Below are 21,652 nucleotides of genomic sequence, written 5' to 3' on the forward strand. Positions count from 1 at the left end.
GGAGCAAAGAGTTTAAGGTATAAAGAGAAGAAAGATCATACACAATGTCAATATTCAAGGAAGAATTGAAAGAGAAGTAGCAGACAGAAAATAAAGAAGGAAATCTCTTCTTTTCTGAAGATGTTTCCTAGATTGTTAGTAAAAAAGAAGCAAAAGCACAAATACCTAGAGGCATGACAGCAGGTAAATAATAGAGTCAAAACCAGAGAAAGCAATCTAGTCTTTCTGTGTGAAGATTCTCTTTTTCCTTCCCTTCCCCATCATCCCCACCTCACTAGATTTTGCAAGCTCTCACACCTCCTCTTATGAGATAATTTTCCCCTGCAGCCTTTGTGCTGTAAAGTCAACATGGCTTATGAAAACCAAGTTGTATTCTGTATATTTAATACATCATCTCTAAGGATAATCATTCTGGAATCTGAACTTGTTTCTGTTATCTAGCTCCACTTGACAATGATTTATGAACCAGAAAACAAGACAGCTTCATTTTCATAAAGCAAACGGAACCTTCTGGGCCAGGAGGAGCTGTGAAACTTGTTTTGACTAGTAAACTGAAACAAACATGACATAAAAGTCAATATGACTGCACCACCGGGCTCTCATTTTGCAAAATAACTTTTTCCCCTTCTCCAGCAGGATGACAGCTGAAATGTTGCATTTTCCAACAGCATTTTTTATCTTCGCTAATTACCAGCCTGGTGTAATGATGAAGGACACTAAAAAATGGAAATAAGCACATGACAATCATCTCCTAGAAATGTCAATTTCATCCAGGAAGCATAAACTTAAAAATGTTTCAGAGGAAATATCTTATAGTTTCTTTAAAAATCTTTTAATGTTTTGACTTGAAGAGATGGCAATAGTATTTGATTGATGTCATAATTTACCTTTAGGAAAGGTTACTCATAATGAAAATTTTCAAAACAATAATACATGAACTACCCTAAACATTATGAATGTCTTTTGTCTGTATATGAAACACACATATTTGTATGTACTTGTAGTTGTACATACATTTGTAACATATGCATCAGAGTAGTAATTAACCTTTTGCCCATTCATACTGTGGTGGAGAGACAGGAGTAGATCAGAAGGGTGAAGAACACATCTGCAGCACAGACCTGAACATAACCAGCTACCTTGGGCAAGTCTTATTGTCTAAATGTTTTCTCCTGTTTAAGAAAAAGATAAATCACAGGATGTGAGTATTTCCATTTGTTGAGAGAGGAAGTGATGAGATATCAAGAGATGTTATGCTTTGTATACTTTTCATTGTTGATGGGTGGGTCAGTTCAGCAAACTCCACGGACTGCCTGCCTGCCACCTTCTTCTTCCATTACCTTTGTTTTGTTTGTTTGTTTGCTTGTTTGTTTTGGACCTTGTGCTTGCCAGACAGGCACAGCACCTCTAAGCTAGATCCCTGGCCCTCCATTACCATTTGGAAAAGAGGACGAAGGTGAAAACTATTCAAATCGCATTAAGTATTCAAAAAAATACAGGACTAAGATTTATCTAAATCTCCTAAAATTACACAGCAGTGGTGACACAGCAGTTGCATCATGAACACACCTGGCAGAAATGGTAGAGCTCTGGTTTAAGTATGTGATTTAGTGTTTGAAAATTGTCTTCAAAGGAGACAGGAACTTAAAACTATGAACATTTTAATATACTGTGCTTCACTAACTTAAATGCCTGAATAATTGATTTAAAATAATAATCTTCATGCATATTGTGAAGCATTAGGTGTGTATGGGAATTATTATATAGAACACAGGAAGATCTCATATAAGTTTCATGTTTATTATATAATTTCCTCCTAGTTTTTATGTAAATCTCATATGTTATAGAATTACATTTTTATTTGTGAAATCAAATGTACAATTTAGGAGCTGCCTACTTTTGCCTCCTCAGCTAAAGAATACTAACTGGTCATTGTCATAGTATTATGTGTATGTTAGAATAACAGCAAGAGAGAGGAACAGAGGTGTTTGTTCAGAATCAGCTGCACCTTCACTATGATTTTATTTATCTATTGTTGCTATAATTGAATTTTGAAATGTATACTAAAACAATGCATAAATTATACATGCACATTTCAAATAATTAGTCTCTTAAAAATTCTTATACATACCTTCCAAGGTTAAGAAATATTACATTACCAGTACAATGGGGATTCTTTCCCCCACCTGTTACATTTCCACCCCTCAGCCCACCCTCTAATAGTAGCACTATCCTGAACTTTGTGTTAATAATTGCTTTCCTTTTCTTTAAATTTCTTTTTCTCCTCATATGGTTCTCTCATTAGAATCAGATTTAGATTTACTGGTTTTCAAAATTTTATGTAAATGCGATCATATACCTTTCTTTGTCTTCTTGTGCTTTGCTCAGCAGTAGGCCTTAGAGATTCATGGATGTTCATACACATAGTTGTTTCTTTTTTTTGGTACAGGGGATCGAACTCAGAATCTTGAGCTTGTGGTGCAGGCACCAGAATCACTGAGCTAAATCCCTGCTCCACACATAATTGTTTCTTGCTTTGTTCTAATGTACAGTTTCAGTTGCAGAAGCATGCGACAATTTATTTCTTCATTCTACCATTTAAGAACATGTGGGGTGTTTTCCCCCCAGTTGTAGATGATTTTGAATAATGCTGGCCAGGTGTGTAAGAATTTCCACCAGGATGTGTCTAGAAGTCAAATAATTGTGTTTGTTGGGGTAGACATTTGCAAGAGATTAGATGACATTAACTAATTGTTCAAGAGACTTGACACATGTTGTGCCACCTAGGGGTGCATGCGAAGTCATCAAGGTGTTTAGAGGACAAAAGTCAGGGTGAGGTGAATAATTTAGGATAGTTTGGATGGCTGTAAGCCACACAGCACTGGCCTTAGCTGTCTACTTTTTGCTTCTGCTGTCCCAGAGTTCGGTGGGCCTGTCGGAGGAGGTCTGGACCTCCACGGCTGTTTAAATCTCAGAGCCATGCTCCTGGCTGAGTCCTCCCCGTCTGTAAGAACTGGCTTGCTCTTAAAGTGCCAGTCTCTTCCTAGTCTCTTTCTTTTTATAAGGCAGTGAACAGCAATGTATCATGCAAACCTGTGGTAGTTTAGGGCAAGTTTTCTCATCCTTGCCATGATTGAGAGTAATTTTTAAAAACTTAATTGATGTCCAGTAATTGTAGATATTTAGAAAACACAGGGTAATAATTTGATGTATGTATGTAATGAATAATGGCTGCATCACCTTCAACACCTCTGGTCTAATTCTTTGTAAAATGTATAATGAATTGTTATTAACTACATTCACTCAGTGATGATGTAAAGCACTAGAACTTTCTTCTAGTCTATAACTGTATTTTAGTAACTGTTATCCAACTATCTCTGCCTTCCCTGAGCTACCCTCTAGTGACTTTTATTCTATCTCAAATTCTGTGTGATCAGAGTATGAGTGAGAACATGCCTGGCTCTTTTCATTTAACACAGTGTCCTTCGGTTCCATCCATATTGACACAAATCATGGGTTTCATTTTTGTAACATAGTTGAGTAATATTCCATTGTGGATATATACCATGTTCTCTTTGTGTGTTTATCATCAGTGGATACCTCGGTTCACACTATATCTTGGCTGTTGTGTATAGTGCTGCAATGAACGTGACACTGCAAGGATCTCCTTGATATACTGATTTGATTTCCTTTGGATATGTGCCTAATAGTGGCTATGGAAAAGCTAGATAGCGTGCAAGTCTTATTTTAGCTTTCAGAGGAAACTTCATGCTCTCTTTAATAATGGCTATGCTAATTTACCTTCCCAGGAACAGTGTATAAGAGTGCCTGTTCCTCTTCCCCCTTTGCAGTATTTGCCATTTTTTCTTTATTTGACAATTGCCTTTCTAAATGGCAAAAGATGATTTTTATACGTTTTTCCCTAATGTTAAGTATGTTTTTCATATACATGTTAGCCATTCATATATCTCCTAACACAAATTTTTAAGATGTTAAAACATCATGATATACAAAAGATTGTATAAACAAGTACACAGAACTACTTATATGTTACAAATGTTAAGGCAAAAACATAGGGTAGTTATTGAGCTGCTTAGATGTATAATTGTCCAGAAAGCCTCACAGATATTTATTTATCTGGATTTACTCAAAAAGACTTAGTCAAAAACTATTTTCTCAAATAGAATTAAATGTTCTAAACTTGGTAAATTCACAGATTTAAATAAGTCTAATACCTAATCATGTCAACAATAGACTGCATGATTTTATGAGGAACCAGGTGACTGACAGGGACAGTCATGTACTGACAGATATTAAAGACCTACTCATGTTAAGTAGACTGTTCTTTGCACATCAAATTAATGGTTTTCCTTCTAGTGAAGAGGTATAAAACAGTCAAAAAAAGGTTAAGTTAGGTCTTCCTGTGGTGACCAGACCCTACTGAATATTGACTATGTAATCATTTCCATTCCAAGAAAAATCAGTCTTAGATATTGTATAATTAATCCATCATAGGCAATTATTGTATTCACTATAAAAATGGACAAAAATATGAGTTTGACCCTGACCTATTTTATCCTTGTTGTTGGAGAGATAGCCCCAAATAGAAATTGTCTTTTTTTCCCTAACTTGGGAAAATGAGATAAGAATGCAGAATTTATTAGGGTATTTCTAAACAAACTGAAACAAATCTATTAAATTGCCAAAATTTAGCCTAACAGTTCCACTCTGTGAAATAAATGTTGGAAAACTTATATAACCAAAAAACTTAAAGACCATGTGAAGGGATGGAGAAAAAGTTCTAAATTCTACCTGTATTATTCTTAAATTCTTATTCTCTAAATAATGTTAAATGTCTAATGATAAATAATGTACATCCATGAAAATAATTTGTTAACAAATATTTTGGATTTCCTTTATTGTCTATTTGCCAATACATAGTGGTATTACTTGAGATTGTATGCATGTGGTCTAAATGTAGAAGCATAGGTTTAAGACAATGAAAAAAATCTTGGATTGGATTCACTTGAGATCAAGATCGCATTGACCTGGTACATGTGTGTTTCTTAGCAAGTAATGTGCTTTGAAAGCCAGGGACTAAGAGGCAAAGAAAACTCCATGTGAGATGGGTAAAAGCGTGGATGCATTTGTTAAATTTTCCCAGTGATATTCATTGATTACCATATCTGTGGAAGGTCCTGTGTTAGGAGCAATGATTTTGACAAAACAGAAAGCCCTCCATGGGCCTCTTGAGTCTTCATTTCGGAGAGAGGGAGTAGGGTAGGGTGCGGCTCCAGTAACCAGTTGAAGACTCTTGTGGGCCAATGTGCTAAATATCACGATTCGGATGATAGTGCCTACCTGAGGCTGATGTTTTCATCTGAGCCCTAGCACAAAACCGAATATTGCATTTGACTCTAACCTTATTTAAGTTAAAGAATTTTTAACTGAAGATTTACTTATGATAATATAAGTCCATCTTTGTGTGTGTGTGTGTGTGTGTGTGTGTGTGTGTGTGTATGTATGTTCATCCTTATTTTTGGTAGATATGTGATGCCACTGTTTATAACAATTCAATTTTATGATCAAAGTCATATAGGAGAATGTTTACAATTTTATTCAGATCGACATCCTGTTTAAAATTAGGTAGACACCAAGCTTAAACTTTTATCACATTCACAAAACAATACGTGTTTATTTTTTGAAATTTGAAACACAGAACTCTTACAGTGTTGAGACAACTTCCCGGACGCTTGTCTCTGGGTTTACATCAGCAATGTAGATGGATCTTCTTGAGTCAATAAGCTCATCACTGCAAGAGTGTAAAAGACTAGCAGGATTTACCCAGAATAAATGTGGGTGCTTTTTAGATGCGTTGTGCACTGCAGAGTAGATTATGATTGGTGTTAGTTTACAAAAAGGGACGTATGTGTATGCAGAAATTTCAAAGGCATCTGATTTAGGCCTTGCCTGGTTGGAACCTTCTTGCAGAGTTTGTGGTCTGATGCACGCTCCTCTCCTCTGCCATTTATGGAGTCCAGACCTTTGGCAAAGAAGGCAGAATGGAACCTGCAGGCATGTAATAGATAACTGAAGTAAGCAGGCAGCAAAATTATCCCCAGAAAGCCATTCATTATGTGTTTTCAATATCCTCTAAAAGGGTTGCCCACCCCTAACTACATATTTATACATATTTACTTGATAATCAATAAAGGAAAATGGCTGCATTATTTTGATTAAAATACCAACTCTACATGTTACTATAAAATCACATTTAAGAAGCCAGAAAAAGGGGAGCTAGCAGTTCATGCTACCCTCCAGCCCATGATATATGATATTTTCAGGCTGTGAGGAGAGCAGACACATTAAGAAAATAGTGCTAATGATATTAAAGTACTTTACAAGGCTTGTTACTAAGAGCTGACAAACCTGTCAAGTGTATAATGTAGGAGGCTATCGTAACGTTCTCAGAAAACCATACCTCTACCCCATTTCACTGCAATCTCCTCATAATGGAGCTGCTATAAATTCTAGCCAGCAATGGGACAGAGCCATGGCTTCTCACCCCAATGTGAGGACATGATAAATATAAAAGAAAATGGCTGTCAGTTTTGGCGCCCGAACCTTATTACAAAGTCTTAATCTTACTGGCCTCAGCACCTTTTATCACCGCCTTGTTATGAGCTGATGGCTTTTTTATTTGCTGGGAGATGGAGGATGTGTCATTTGATGTCCTTTTATGTAGCCACTGCTCTGTCCTCTCATGAAAAAAAAAACATTTTATATGTTTATTACAGTAACCGATTAAATGCAAGACTCATGCTGTTGGCTCAGGTACCATGGGGTTAGGATTTAACAGAGTCTGGATTTAAATACATCATCATGAGTATTTATGTGAATGGGACACAAATAGGAAATTAATTTTTCTCAGCACTGGAGTTAGAGCTTTTGCAATATTCCCGATTGTTTATTCTTGCTGTTATTGTTTTTGGGATTGGTCATTCTCTGTGGTTCCACGGTCAGCCAGAAATCCTGGCTCTGGCTGTGCTCCTTTCTTTAGACTTCCAGCTTGGAGGCAGGAGGCCTTGTAAATACAGTCAAACTCAGCTCAGGCTCCCTCCTCTTTGTCCTTAAGATGGGATAAATTGCAATTTTCTAAATATTGGTCTGGAAACCTCACAGCTCACTTCCTGTCTTCTTCATTCTTGGCAAATGAACATCTGAACTTCACTTGAAACCCTGACCCTCCACAACCTTTATCTACCAGAACTGTCATGAAGTGGTAACATCAGGTACCCAGAGGAACCTGACATGGACAGGCTGGTTGCAAGCTTGGCCATAAACTCCATCACTAGGTCTTGTCTTCAATTTCTACCCATAAAACACAATGGCCCTAGGTGTCAATGCAGAGAGCTTTAGCCCGTCTGCTATGGCTGCTAGCTGAGAATCGACACTCTAGAGCAGAGGGATCACTGATAGCATCACACAGTGGACTGTGCTGAGCATCAGCAGGTACACAGCTCAGGAGCCTCTCCACCCAAGGCCTTTTGCAATCCAAAGTCAAACCCAAGGGCACCCAGGGATTTATCTCTCTGGGCATGGTAGGAATTGCCAAGTTGGTTGTTCTCCTCTTGGCTGAGTGGATGGCCTGCCTCCAAGGAAGTATGTATGCGAACCCAGTACAATTGATTTAAATATAAAAATGTATTTATATGCCGAGACTTCCCTTTCTTTAACTGCATCTTACCAAATAACTGATTTGACTGGAATTTGACATAACAATTATTCATTTTACTACAGGGACAGAATTAGCTAGTAAATTGGGCATGGTAGAGGCACAAGTTCCATTTTCACCTCATTTATTATATCACAAGAAATTTCCTGAGTGATATGGGAACCCATTTTGCTGTATGATCTAGTTCCAGGCTATGAGAAAGTGGAAATGTCTTAGGTTCTTTTCTTTGAAAATGGTAGAATTTGGGGTGCTTCCTTTTCCTGAACATATCTGATAGGTAGGAGTTAAAAATCTCTGTTTTTTGGGTTTTTTTTTTGGTGCATTGACTTTTCACTTGTAACTTTCTGTTGAAATATTTGTGCTTAAAATGAAGCTTTTGCAGGAGTGGGTGCTGAAATAGCCCCTCCTGTGATTGTTCCTCTAATAACCTCTTCGTGATTTGCCAACACATGATGAAAAACTGATAAAAACCTTAATACATCGGAAAAGGCAAATTGCATGTCTAGAAATTTAATTAAAAAAGAAATAACCCTCCCTGTATCATGGTTGGCAGTTCCCTTCACAGTCCGGCTTATACATCCCCCCAAGCACAGAAAGGACTCAGCAGTGAAATCTACATATGACTATTAATGAGAAAGGTGATCAGTTATAAGTAACCCAGAGGTGCCTGCCCCTAGAAGAGGCGAGCAGGTTAACTGTCTATAACTTACAGTATCTCCCCTCTCTGACTTTCATTGTACATTCCTCAACCTGCTTTATGACCGATGATGACTACAACATCCATGCTAATAATGAGAGCATCCCCTGAAGTCGGAATTTCATGGTACCTTTTACTAAGCTTTTGTATGGATATTCTCCTTGTGTCTTCCTGAACACCACCCAATATGATAAACATGAATATAACCATTTATCAGCCAAGGGGATTTCAAGGCTTGCCATAAAATATAAGATTCCATTTTAAGTTTCAACTTCAAAGAAATAAGGGATACCTTTTGTAGTACAAGTAGATCCCAAATATTGCGTGAGACTTTCCATAGTAAAGCTCATTTTTAATCTAATATGTATGTGTATGTGTGTGTGTTTAAATGGTTATACTGGATTTTTATGTGCTAAGTCAGGCAACCCTAATTGAGGCTCAAAGAAATAGTGTTGGTCAATTCATACAAGTATTAAGTGGCAGAAGTACTGCTGGACATTATAAGAATGACCACGTGAAAGAGTTATATGTACTAATCCTGATAGCATAAGTTAATTCCCCCTATTCTCCAGATGAGGAAAGATCCCCCGTAGCCAGATACTGTGCTCAAGGTCACACACCTGGGAAGTGACCTAGCAGGAGGCAATTTATGTTTTCATGACCCACTACCATGTTTGAACTCTGTACTTCTGGCTCAGTCTTTCACAGTCCCATCTGAGCATGTTTCAGGCAACTGCTTTGAAGTTCCTAACTCAAAGTTCGCAGACATCCATGGAGTTCCTGGAGGAATATCATCCACAGATGCTCATGTGTGCCCGAGGGTCATTTTGGCTTCACAGGGGTGTTAAGGACATCTTCCCTAAGCTTTCTTTCTCCTGTGTGGAGAACATCAATAGCAAGCCAAGCCTGGCACTCACCAAATCACAGTTAAGGGTGCTTACATATGCAGTGAAGTCCTCTGGAAGAACAAGCTATGGGGAGTTGTGCAGCAGAGTTGTAGAACCTAACCAGTCTTTAGTAAAATATTTTCAGGTGCAAATTCAAAACAAAGCAATTTTCAAAAAGCTATAATATAATTGTGCCAGAAATCAAATTCATATTATATGTCTTATCCCCCAAATGTAGCAAAACACGAGAAATGGAATGAACGTCAGAAGAATAAAAATGATTTTTACATCAGTCTAACATCTACATGCAAAGGTAGACCTTAAAGTTTGATTTTTTTTCCTTCTAAGATCCTGTTCTTTGTTAATTAGCAGCAACACATACAGAATCTCTGGACACCCATACAACATAGACACATGAATCACATTGTTACTTAGCTATCCTTTATCTTATCAGTCAGTATGTCATTGAGTGTTTGATCCATCAATTTCTGAGACTCCATTTTTGTAGCCTCTAGTGTACTTCCCATCACACTTGTTAAACCAATAGTGCGTATTCTTTCCTTCCTTTTTATGTAGCCCTCCCTTTTAAAAAATCAATCTAATTTTCTGTTTCCCCTCATGTTTGGATCATATTTGGAAACAATTCTCCCCAGAGAGCCACTTCTCATATTCTTGAGCACTCCATGGAATGTGTAAGTCAAAGAAAAATTACCATATCCTTTGGAATCTCGACCCTAGTAAAGTGTAAGATGTTTTAATTACCCTGTTGTGACTACCTCGTAATCACATGACTAGCACCATGGTTGTGCATTAGCAAAGTGAGAGAGCATTGACAACAATGCTAAGTGCTGTGCTTTATGACTATTTACATGAAGAAAGGTCTCTCTCTTCTCCCAATCCTGTGTACAGTATAATTACATGCAATTTCCTCTGTAAATTTAGTAAAAAATTCCATAGTAAATATGCATAACCAATGAAATACTTGGTGAAATTTCACTGGTCTTGCTCTACGCGACCCCCTGTCCTTACCCATACCGGGTTTACAGTTTAGCCCTGAGACTGACGGCAGGAAATGGCAAGAAAACAGTTTTAAGAAAGACCTTGACCCAGAATGGCAGAGGAAAACAAATGGGCAAGAGGTCAGAGGGAAAGGAATTCAGAGATATTTCAATCTTCCTTCTTCTACATTTTGGCCGAGAGATAGAAATGTACTCAATTACTTGTGGAGAATATCAAAGACAGAGGGCCTTTGGAAGCTCAGTGTCTGGAACCTGGAAGGGAATCACCTCAGAGTCTGCACACACCAGCTTGGGGGATGCTAAATCACAGTGAACTTGGGATGATGTGATGGTTAATCTTGATTGTCAGCATGAATGGATTGGGAAATGCCTGGAAATTGGTAACGCGCACACACATGGAATGTACCTATGAGGATATTTCTGCTATGTTACCACCCAATAGTGTGGAGCCTGGATGGGAGAAAAGTGAACCATGATATTTCTGCCTGGCCGTGAGGCTAAAAGCAATGGAGCCTGCTACCATGTATGGAAACCTGTGGAACCATGAGCAAAAACAAATATTTCCTCCTTAAATTGTTGTTCTCAGATGCTTAGTCACAGACATGGAAATCTAACACAGATGGTAATAAAGCAAAAAAGGGCATAGCTTATTTTTCTCAAGCTCCTTTCAGTTAACCTGGAACGGACACAACCTAGAAAAATGCCTATGTGTGTCCAGTGGGCCCTGCACAAAACAACTAAGGAACTGCCAGCCTTCCACGGGGCCCATCCGGATCAGGAGGCAACGTGACATCACAGTAAGGCCACCGTATCCACAGGTCAAACGTGGGGCCTTAGGAATGGTGGCTGTGACTCAGAAGACTGATTTTCATTGTGAGAAATGACCTGAGCCCTGCCAGGCAGTCCCAGTGGTCGCTGATCAGACAAACTGAGGTAGAAAACAAGTGAGACTACAGAATATTGTCTTTATGCTGAGTTTTAGCTATTCAAAAGGAAGCCCAGGGCACTAACTTGATGGGAAAAGGAAGGGATATCATGGAAACACTGGAGCCTTCTCTCTCCTTGAGCCTTAAGGACACAATACATGTCCATAGTATGACAGAAAAAGATGGGAGAGTGACAGTGTCTCCGAAGGGTGAAAAACTCAACAAATTAAATTTAACAGCGTTTATTTCAGCAAAATAGTGATTCATGAAGCAGGCAGCACTCAGAACCAGAAGAGGTTTAGAGAGGTCCTGATGTTACAGGTGGACAGTGAGTATTTACACACAGAGATTGAGAATAAAGTACAGAAATAGTTTGGTGAATCGCAGCTAGGTATTTGCTTCAATGAGACAGGAGATTGTCAGTTGGTAGCCTACGGTTACCTGAAGCTTGGCTGCTGTGAGGAACTGAGACCCAATTCTGTGTTACAAAAATCAGATTCCTGAATTAGGTTTTGGTTTGCTAACATGCTGTGAGGTTGCATCTCATTACATAAAAAGTCAAAGTACACAAGCAACCTCAAGCTGATGTCCTCTTGCTTACTTAATTGAACAAATGTAAATGCAAGCTTCGAAGAAACAGAGTTCTTTATGGTCCAAGAGTTGATCTGCTCAAGAAAAACAGACAGCAGGCTGGGCATGACGTTCATACATATTTCTGGCTTATAAACAATGTTGTGACCATGCGTAGGACACATTTGGCTTGGAGACACACACAGCTGTATCACACCCTTCTTTCCTCTGGGCTGATAAGAATCTGTTTTGCATAATCACTTAGCCCCTGGCCTCTTCGGGATTTCACATTGTAGATGGCCAAATATCTCAGCTCAAATCAGCAAATAAGAGAGGAGAGCATATTTTCCCGCATGATGTAGCAATGGCAGAGGTAAGGATGACCTGAGATTTTCTCTTCCTTCATCTCCGCTCCTCTTACCCCATTCTTGCCATCATGGTCCTTCACAGCTCACTTCTCCCAGCTTTGTTCTTCACCCACTAGCGATGCTTTAAAAATTCCTAGGGAAACATCCTTTAAGCTAGCTTGGTTTGCGTAAGCATTATGGCCTTTACTTCCCATTGCTGCTCATTGGTGACAAACTTTGTGGTTTTTAAGGATATAAATTTTTTATCTTATAATTCTTTTTTTTTTTTTTTTTTTGGTACCGGGAATCAAACTCGGGTCCTTGCGCTTGCAAGGCAGGCGGCAAAACCACTGAGCTAAATCCCCGGCCCCATCTTATAATTCTTGAGTTTAAAAATCTGACGTAGATCTTGTTGAGGGAAAGTCAAGGTGGCCGTAGAACTTGGTTTTTTTCTGGAGTTTCTATTGGACAAAGTATTTTTCAAACTTTCCAGCTTCTAGACACTACCTGCCTTCTCTTGTTCATGTGATTTCCACCACATTCACAGGCTGCAATTGTATGTTAAACACTCACATGATAGCAGGCTGACCTTCTCTTTTGTGTGTTCTTCCTTATGATTACATTGAACTCACCTTTATAATCCAGCTAATCTTCCTAAAGTCTCTTAGTAACATAATTCGGTCTACTGTGCTATTCTTTATTCCATGTGACATGATCAGGACATCATGTGATCAGGACATGAATATCTTTGGGAGGCCATAGCTCTGACTACAACCCTCTTGAATCAATCACTTTGATGAGAAGCAAAGCACTATGATTGGCCCAATTTGTATCAGAATTTTATTCCTGACCTCAAGGGAGTAGTTTATCTGACCAGGAGCACTATGGGGCATGGGGAAAAATTATGAGGGCAGGCAAATGTCTGCTTCCACAAAAGAATGGGATCTTTATAGAAGGAAGTAGGAAAGAGTGAATACACAGAAATAGCTGTCCTCTAGTTCTTGATAGAACATCTGTACACCACGCTGAGGAGCTGATATCTATACAAGAAGGAGGGGCACGGCAAAACGAAAGTTCCAAGGACATCATGGGAATAAGAGTGCAGGTTATCTTAAATTACTTTTAACACTGAGGAGATCTTGATTAGAAGTTTCCATGAATATACGACCTGCAGTTTATACTATACTATGTCTTTTTAAAATAAATTTTATTTTATTTTTCCCTTTCCCTCCTCCTTCTATGTCTTTATACTTCTGTCAAAAGAGCAAGCATCACATAATATGTGTCATAATGAGAGTGGGACTTGTACAAAAAGCAGACCGAAAGGGACTCTTTGCGATGTACACGTGTTGGAAGGAGGAATGATGGGTTGGATCTTGCAAATCACACAAGTCCCAAATTCTAAAAATGGCCACCAGGGAGTTCATGCACTTTTGAGGGAAACTCATGGTCATGTGAGACAGTGTTACTGATGTGACAATGGCGTATCCCCCAGGAGGACCATCAAGGGAAGAACACGGAGCAGGACCACTTCTGTACTGGCTTCGAGGGAGTTATTTGAAGAAATAGGTAATTGAGCAGCAGATCCACCATCAGAAGTATTCAATATATTGCAGCAGGGAGAAGTATTTTAAAGTAAGCATCCAAAAGAAGAAAGGTAATATAGGTGGAATGCAGGGTGCACATGAAGGAAGAGTTTCCTGGATGGCCCTTTTACAAGTATGTGACACAATAAGGAATGAAGCTGTTACTGAGAATGGCAACAAGCTTGATTGCATATGGAAACGTAAGATTTATTCCACCTGCCTGACCTATTGTACTTCATTTTTCTGTACAGTTTTTCAAAACACTTTCTCTATACATTAATTTATTTGTCTCTCTTAAATATCCTTAGAGGTAAGCAGAGCAATTATTATTGTCCCTCAATTAACTCCACTATTTTTTTTTTGTTCTTTCTTTTCTTTCTCCAATTCCTTCCATGTTTTCTGCCTTCTCAATTTCTCTTCCCTCCTTTCTCTCCTACTTCTTTGCTTATGTCCATTTTTCCTTTCTAAAGTTCACTTCCTCCTGGTAAGTAGGAAATTTCAGCACACCTTCAGTGGACACACAACTTATGTTCGTAGTTTGAATAAGGGAATTAGAGAAATGATGAAACATAGGAGCACAGGAAAATTTAAGCAAATATAATTTAAGTATACTATCCGAAAACCATAAACAGCAATATAAAATCAGTTTTTGAAAAAGAAGATGTAATGAATAAATGATTACAAAACCACAAAATAAATTAAATTAAAAATAAAGTAGATGGCAATATATCTGAATGATAGTTTCAGCAGAGCCTAAGAAAAGAGAAAAGTATCAGTCATATCCAAGCAACACAGAAAAAAGGCTTTCAAAATAGAGCATCAAAATAGCATGAAAGCAATAAAAAAGTTTCCATAGATGAGGATATGCATTGATATAAACCACTACATTAAACAAATGTGAAAAATGAAAATAACATTTATACAATAGCAATAAAAGTAATTTTGAGATATGGTACCTACCACTGTTTTAAGCTTTTTTTTAGTGAGCTCATTTAATTTTTGAAATAACTCAGTGGAGGAGATCTTATTAATTTTTCCACTTTTACAGTGAATAACTTGAAGCACATTAATTCGATGGTGGAGCATATAAGATATGCAGAGTTCTGACTCTGAAGCATGCTATATGAACCAATAAGTGAGGGTACCACTGTATAAATGACATTCATGATTTAAATGGAAAGAAAAAAAATGACAAAAAACACAAATTAAAAGAGAAATACTTCAATCTGAACAATGGTATAAGCCACAGATGAACAGCTCATATTATACCTAACTTTGGAATATTAGAATAGTTCACGTCAATACTTACTGAAAAAGGGTAGGGAAGCTGATTGTATAGCAATCTATCAGAGTTAATGCAATAATACAAGAAAAATATGAAATAAATAAATGTTAAAGTGGAAAACAAAGGTCAGTTATAACTTAAGAGACTATGATTGTTCATCAAGAATTTTTGAGGAAAAATAAAACAGAAAATCACCAAAGGTGACAAATAATATGTTTCAGAAGGTGATGATGACATACATGTCAATACTGTAAAAGCAGTATGCTTTCTTAAGAAAAGAATCAATTAAAAGCTATAATGAAAACAAGCCCATTCATAATAGTAATAAAAACATTCTCTTTATAGGAATAATTTTAATTGCAATAAGCAATGTCTATTTGAACAAAACAACAAAATAGAATTATCAAATAATATAAAAGTATACATAGTTAAATAGAAAGTATAGATGCATACCAGAGAAAAATTCAGCATTATAAGTTATAATTTTTTCTACATATATTTACAAATTAAGTACAAATTGAATCAAAATTCCAAGAGGATGTTTAATGGCATTTCACAAGCTGACTCAGAAAATATATAAACTATACTCAAGAAATTTTAGAAAATAAGAGCATTAATGTTACTGCATTTTATTGGAAGGGAAATATACTGAAACTAACAAATACGTCTCAGTGGTACTTGCAAAAAATAAAAAATAGTTAATAGAAAATAAAATATGGAAAACACAGCTATGTACATATGATACATTATTTGTGATTAAATATACATTTTGAATTAGTAGGAAAAGGAAAAGTAGGTAATAAACATTGAATTGAATGATTTATTAACACTTCATGAAAACAAAATGAAGTCGAACCTCTAATTCACAGCTGAGAAAAGTATGTTAGGTATACCAGACAATACATTTATTTGAAATAGTATCAATTTTAGTCAATAATTTTTATAATCTTGATGTATATTTGACGAGAAATCATAGAATACTGTGAGCCTGATAACATAAACATCACACAGTTTGAAGAAAGACACCATGAAAGTGCATTGGTCAGTTTCATAGAATGTGATTAAGAAGAGCAGTATTATTATCTAGAATAAATGAAGAACTGCTATAAACCACTAACAAAGTAGCATGAGTTTTTAAAAATTTATAACATCTAACTGAAACAACCTATTTTCTTACATCCAAGTCTCTTTTGAATAAATTTATATACACTTTCAGACACATGTGCTTTTTGTGCATACAAATGTACAAATAATTTTTGCTGTATTTTTTCCTGCTTGATACATATTAGAAGACTGTCCATATATTTCTAAGGAATGCTTGAAGTTCTATAGCCGAGATACACCAAGATTTATATAATAGCTTACCCACTTGATAGATATTGAGGCTATTTCTAGTGTTACATTGTTGTAAACAAGTTTATTTCAAAAATATTTATGCATAAATTATTGTGTACCTGTGGTCATAGATGTTTAGAATAAATTTCTAGAAGTCATATTCTTTGGCCATTTTACATTTGATATCAGAAAACTTCTCGCCAACCTGATCAATAGTATACAATAGTATATCTTTGTCAGCATTTATCAATATTTTGCAAATCATTTTCAATAGAAGAAGCAATATTTAAAATGTTTACTTTATTTGCTTTTCTCTGATATCTAGTATTTCATACATTTATTATCTTTTTTCCTCTGAATTTATGGCTCATGTTTTGTCATTTGTGCTGAGATTTCTTAGAAGTCTAAGTATATTAGAATATTAGTGCGATCCCTCAAATCATTACACATATTTCTCCATAAATTTTCAAAGACAAGAAGAACTTTACAAGAAAGGATGAAAACACTCAGCATGAAGAAGTTATGAATACTTAATTTAATGAGGGAGTTAAGTAAAAGGTTTAATTCTAATCCGTTCGGGTAAAATGTCTTTATATGGGTGAACAGCCCCATCCAAATCTGAACACAAGACCACATGAACTAAGGCTATAAGTCTTACAAGAGCAGTAAAACTTAGTGTTTGGCTGCAGACACTACACAATGCTTGTACCTTGAATCGCACTTTGGCCTTAAAAGTGCCATGCTATTGTGCTGCAAAGAAAAGGCCTGGAGATCTTGTAACTTTGTCTTAAGTAGTACCTGAGGACAGAAGCCAAACATACATCTCAGAGTGACTCTGCAGGTTGAAGCCCGGTTTTGATTCCAATATTCTCCTGGCCCCAACTCTCCCATACAAGTCAAGGGAAGGGGGTGACACAAAGTACAGATATTTCTCAGGGAAAGGACCTACACCTCTTACAGTTTGCCAAATTAACTCAGGAATTTGACCTCAAAAGCAATAAATACCATATTTTCCAAAAATTTATCACAAAAATTATGTTTGCTTGTGTGCCTATTTTGCGGGGTAAAAATTTTTGTTAGATTGAGCAGGGGATTGAAAGACAGAAAGGGGATTAAAAATGTGGTATCCAAAAGTGTACTGTTAAGATTTAAAGGGTTAATGATGTCTCCCAATGACAACTGTCCAAATGTTTCTGTGCCCGTCACCCTCAGAGGTGACATTTTGAGAAGTCCAGTGCTACCAGGATGTTTTCTGCGATGGGGAGCCCTGGTGCCCCCTCTCACTCTCTCCCACTCTCTCTCTGCTTTCCAGGTACCATGAGGTAAGCCTTGTTCCACTATGTGTTCCTGCTATGCTATTCTGCCTCAACGCTAGCTCCAAAAAGCCATGGACTGAAACCTCTGAAACCATGAGCCTTAATCAATTCTTCCTCCTTTAAGTTGATTCCCTCATGTTATTTTGTCACAGTGATAGGAAACTAACAAGGAAACAATTCGACAGGAAGTGATAACAATTGTAAATATCTATACACTGAATATCAGTACACTCAGTTTCGTAAAAAAAAAACTACTGGGCTTAAAATGACAGATAGACACCAATACAATTTTAGTGGAAGACTTCAATATCCAACTTTTACAATTAGATCAGTCAATCAGACAAGAAAATCAACAAAGAAACATCAGAGTTAAACTACACCTCTGAACAAAAAAATTTAACAGATATCTACAGAAAGATTCATCCAACAACAACAGAGAACACATTTTTTTCAACAGCATACAGAACTTTTTCTAAAATAGACCAAATCTTCACCCATAAAGTATGGTTAAATAAATACAAAAGAATTGAAATACTCTTCTACATACTGTCAGGTCATAGTAGAATGAAGCTAGAAATCAACACTAAAAGAAGCCACAGAAACTATACACATGAGGCAACTGAATAATACATTATTGAATAATCAATGAATCACAGAATAAATCAGGGAAGAAATCAAAAATTTCCTAGAATCAAAGGACGATGGAAGTACAATGTGCCAAGACCCATAGCACCCGATGGAGCCATTTTTAAGAGGGGAGGAAGTTTGTAATCTTAATGTACACATAAAAAGAATACAACCATCCCAAATAAATGACCTAATGATGCATCTCAAGACCCTAGAAAAGCAAGAACAATCCAAACCTGAAACTAATTGAAGGAAAGAAATTTTAACTATCAGAAAGGAAAAGAATGAAATCGAGACCAAGAAAATCCAAAGATCAATGAGTCAGAATGAGTTCTTTTAAAAGATAGGAAGGGGACCTAGGGATGGTGGGGCGTGAGGGAGGGCAGAGAAGGAGAAGTAAGATGGATCAAGATATAATATGTACATGTACCAATTATCACATGTGAATATATTTACTATGTGTGGAGAAAATATACTAATAAAAAATTGAGAAAAAAGATTTAAAACATATTATCTACTATCTCTATTACTTGATAAATTAACAGGATATTTAATCATGGAAATCTTTTCCTATAGCAGGTTGAAGGAGAAGGGAAGCTCACCTCACCCTTGGCTGGTGCCTGGTTCAGCTTCTCTTGCAGCCTTCGGTTCCTTCCCTTTTGTGGAGGTCTCGCCAGCTTCCGTCTGAACACTTCACCTGCTCTTCCAAATTCTGCCTCCTCCAACCTGAGGGGTGCACATCACCAAAGACATACTCAGATATCTGCACATGAAGATGTGAAGGCCTTCAATATCCAGCTTTCTATTATTTTGGTGAATGAAATGAAACAAAAGTCTTGCTTACTCTTAGTGGGTAGAGGACGTAGGGAAGATGTGAAGCGGTTGGCAAACTTCTATATAAAGGTGTGTGCCTTAGAGTTTATTAAGCTAAATGAGCCAGGGGTAACAGTCAGTAGTAGAGTACATGTTAAGCATGGGTATGGCCCTGAGTTTGATCCCCAGCTACACCTACCCAATATATCAAGCTGTTTATTTATGTCATGCATTTTTATGTATATGTTATACTTAGTGATAAAAGATTCACTGTTCGTTTTTTTCTTAGTGACTGATAATTAGATTACAGCCATCCAACATATAAAAGTTTGTAAGTTCATAGTGACACTTAAAAAAGAAAAACTTAAGAAAAGAAACTTCATTAGTCACTTTCAGAGATCCTTTGATTCTGAAAAATAATTAGGAGAAAAGAAATTTAATGAAATGTGTCCAAAATTTCCCTTTATGCCTCAGAGCCCCAGATTTAGCCTGAAGAAATGTGGCTAAAAGATACTGGAATGGTTGATTACTTCAGCCCATCCATTTCCTTATGACTCCATCAATTTCAGCACAAATGACAGGGACCCTGACAACACCAGAGATACGGTTTTAACAAGTGTGGGGGCCAGATAGGGCCACACCAACAGGTGGAGCTGGCTTTTCCTCAACAGCAATGATGACAGATAGTATAAAGCAAAAATTGGAAATAGAATTAAGCAACAAGGGCAAAAGATAATAGCTCAACTCTACATTAGCCTTATTCAGGGAGAGGTTAGATCATGGTGATTTCTGCATTGGAAGTACCCACCATCAGGTAACAAGATTGCACAAAATGCTAGAGAGCCATCCAGAGTAAACCAGTTTTATCTCATTAGAAAACGTTATTCCAGAATCTTCATCTTTAATATGACTATTATATAAAATCAGAGTCACAAAAATTATAATGTCAGTTGATGAGAAAATAACAGTGATGAAATCATCAGTGGCAACAATGACTCTCAGACTGTGGGGCTCTGTCAGCCAGGTCCCCTTGTTACAGGACTTCTTGAATTCTGCCAAACACCAATTCTTACCCCTACCTCCTATGGTAAGAGGTAGCTGGTTACTAGAGATAGGTTAAGTAGCTACTAACAAATGTCAGATGTCGATTTGAACCCAACTGTGTCTGGCTCCAATGTTGTGTAGATACACACCAGGAAATTTTCTCTCTCTCTCTCTCTCTCTCTCTCTCTCTCTCTCTCTCTCTCTGTCTCTCTCTTGCCATGAAAACTTCAGGAAGAAGTTTCAAGTTATGAGAAAAACCCGTGGCATTTAATTTCTTCTGATGAAGAATAATTTCTTTAGCGAACAGGCCCAGCACATAATCAGTACTTTCTGCATGCCCTCGACTTCGTTCTCACAATGGTAAGGTTACTTGACAGCCAGGGATAAAAGTGACACTGCTTAGAAAATGAAGCTATAACCCAATATTAAAAAAACTCTGATGAAAAGTACATTTAATTTAGGTCTTGGGAACCAGCTTACCCCAAAATGACTTCTACAAGTCACGTATAGTTTTTCAATCTGTCACTTTGTATTGACCTTCACAAGACTAAAATATATTGAACTGGACTTGTGAAGCTTGTAAGAATGATATTAAAGTTGGTAATATTTTAAAATCTTAGTTTATATCCACTTCAATTTTTACTTCTCTATGTACAATTCTTGGAAGCAATGATATTGTGGAACATTCTTAGGTACCTACCAGTTTTTTGTTAATTAGATTAATTTTACTGAAGTTAATTCAGTAAATCACTGTAAATAGAAAAGGTTTATTTAGAGAATAAGCAAAGATTATATATTCAGATGGATAGTTTCCTCAATATTTCGACGCTGAGTAGCAGATTTTCTTTCAGTGTTTTATGGAAGCGTATCGAAGGCCTAGCACTCAATTTATTAGAGTTTGTATATGCAAGTTGAATTAGAAACAATTTGATTTAATTAAATCTTACATCGTTGAATATAACTCTTCTATAACCTATTTTGCCTATTTTAATTTTCACCCCTGAATAACCTCATAATAGAAATTAATCTTCTTTAATGTGTAATACCTTTTGCTTTGTTGGCCCATGTAAAACTCAGTTCTGCCTACTTCACTCTTTACTCAGTAATTCTCCACTAATGTTGCGAATAATACATTTCTGAAATAATTCATGGCATGTTACTTCAAAAAAGAATTTAAACAATGTAAATATTGTCATCATCTTTTGGAAAACACTAGAATATGGAGTACACAAAATTAGAATCTTTTAGGAAAATGGAAAAGTATAAATTATAACACTTCAATGTTTCTAACTAAAATTTTTTAAATGAAAAGTGCTTTATATTCGCCAATAAAATAATCAAAATCTTATTTTCAGGACTATTTTTTCCATTTAACAGATTTGCTGAACTACATTATAATTTATTAAAATAATCAAACTCTTTGGAGAACTGCTTTTTTTTAGTTTAACATTAACTGAGCTACATT

At 36.7% G+C, this 21,652-nt stretch overlaps 1 long non-coding RNA gene across 4 annotated transcripts in view; it reads right to left on the reverse strand.

Moving 5' to 3' along the window:
• Positions 1-5,611: 5,611 nt before the first annotated feature.
• LOC147824861 (uncharacterized) overlaps positions 5,612-21,652 on the reverse strand; it is a 58,013-nt gene continuing 41,972 nt past the window's right edge. For 2 of the 4 annotated variants that reach the window (XR_015441718.1, XR_015441719.1), the window contains exons 2-3: positions 18,933-19,056; positions 5,613-6,069 (exon numbers count right to left, since the gene is read on the reverse strand). This is a non-coding gene — a long non-coding RNA (uncharacterized LOC147824861). Of the gene's footprint in view, positions 6,070-18,932; positions 19,094-21,652 lie in introns of all 4 variants that reach the window. The other 2 variants (XR_015441717.1, XR_015441716.1) reach the window with 2 other exon arrangements.

The sequence above is a fragment of the Heterocephalus glaber genome, unplaced genomic scaffold (genome assembly GCF_053883595.1).
Source record: "Heterocephalus glaber isolate CG9 unplaced genomic scaffold, H.glaber_assembly_v1.0 deba00001531, whole genome shotgun sequence".
Lineage (NCBI taxonomy): Eukaryota > Metazoa > Chordata > Mammalia > Rodentia > Bathyergidae > Heterocephalus > Heterocephalus glaber.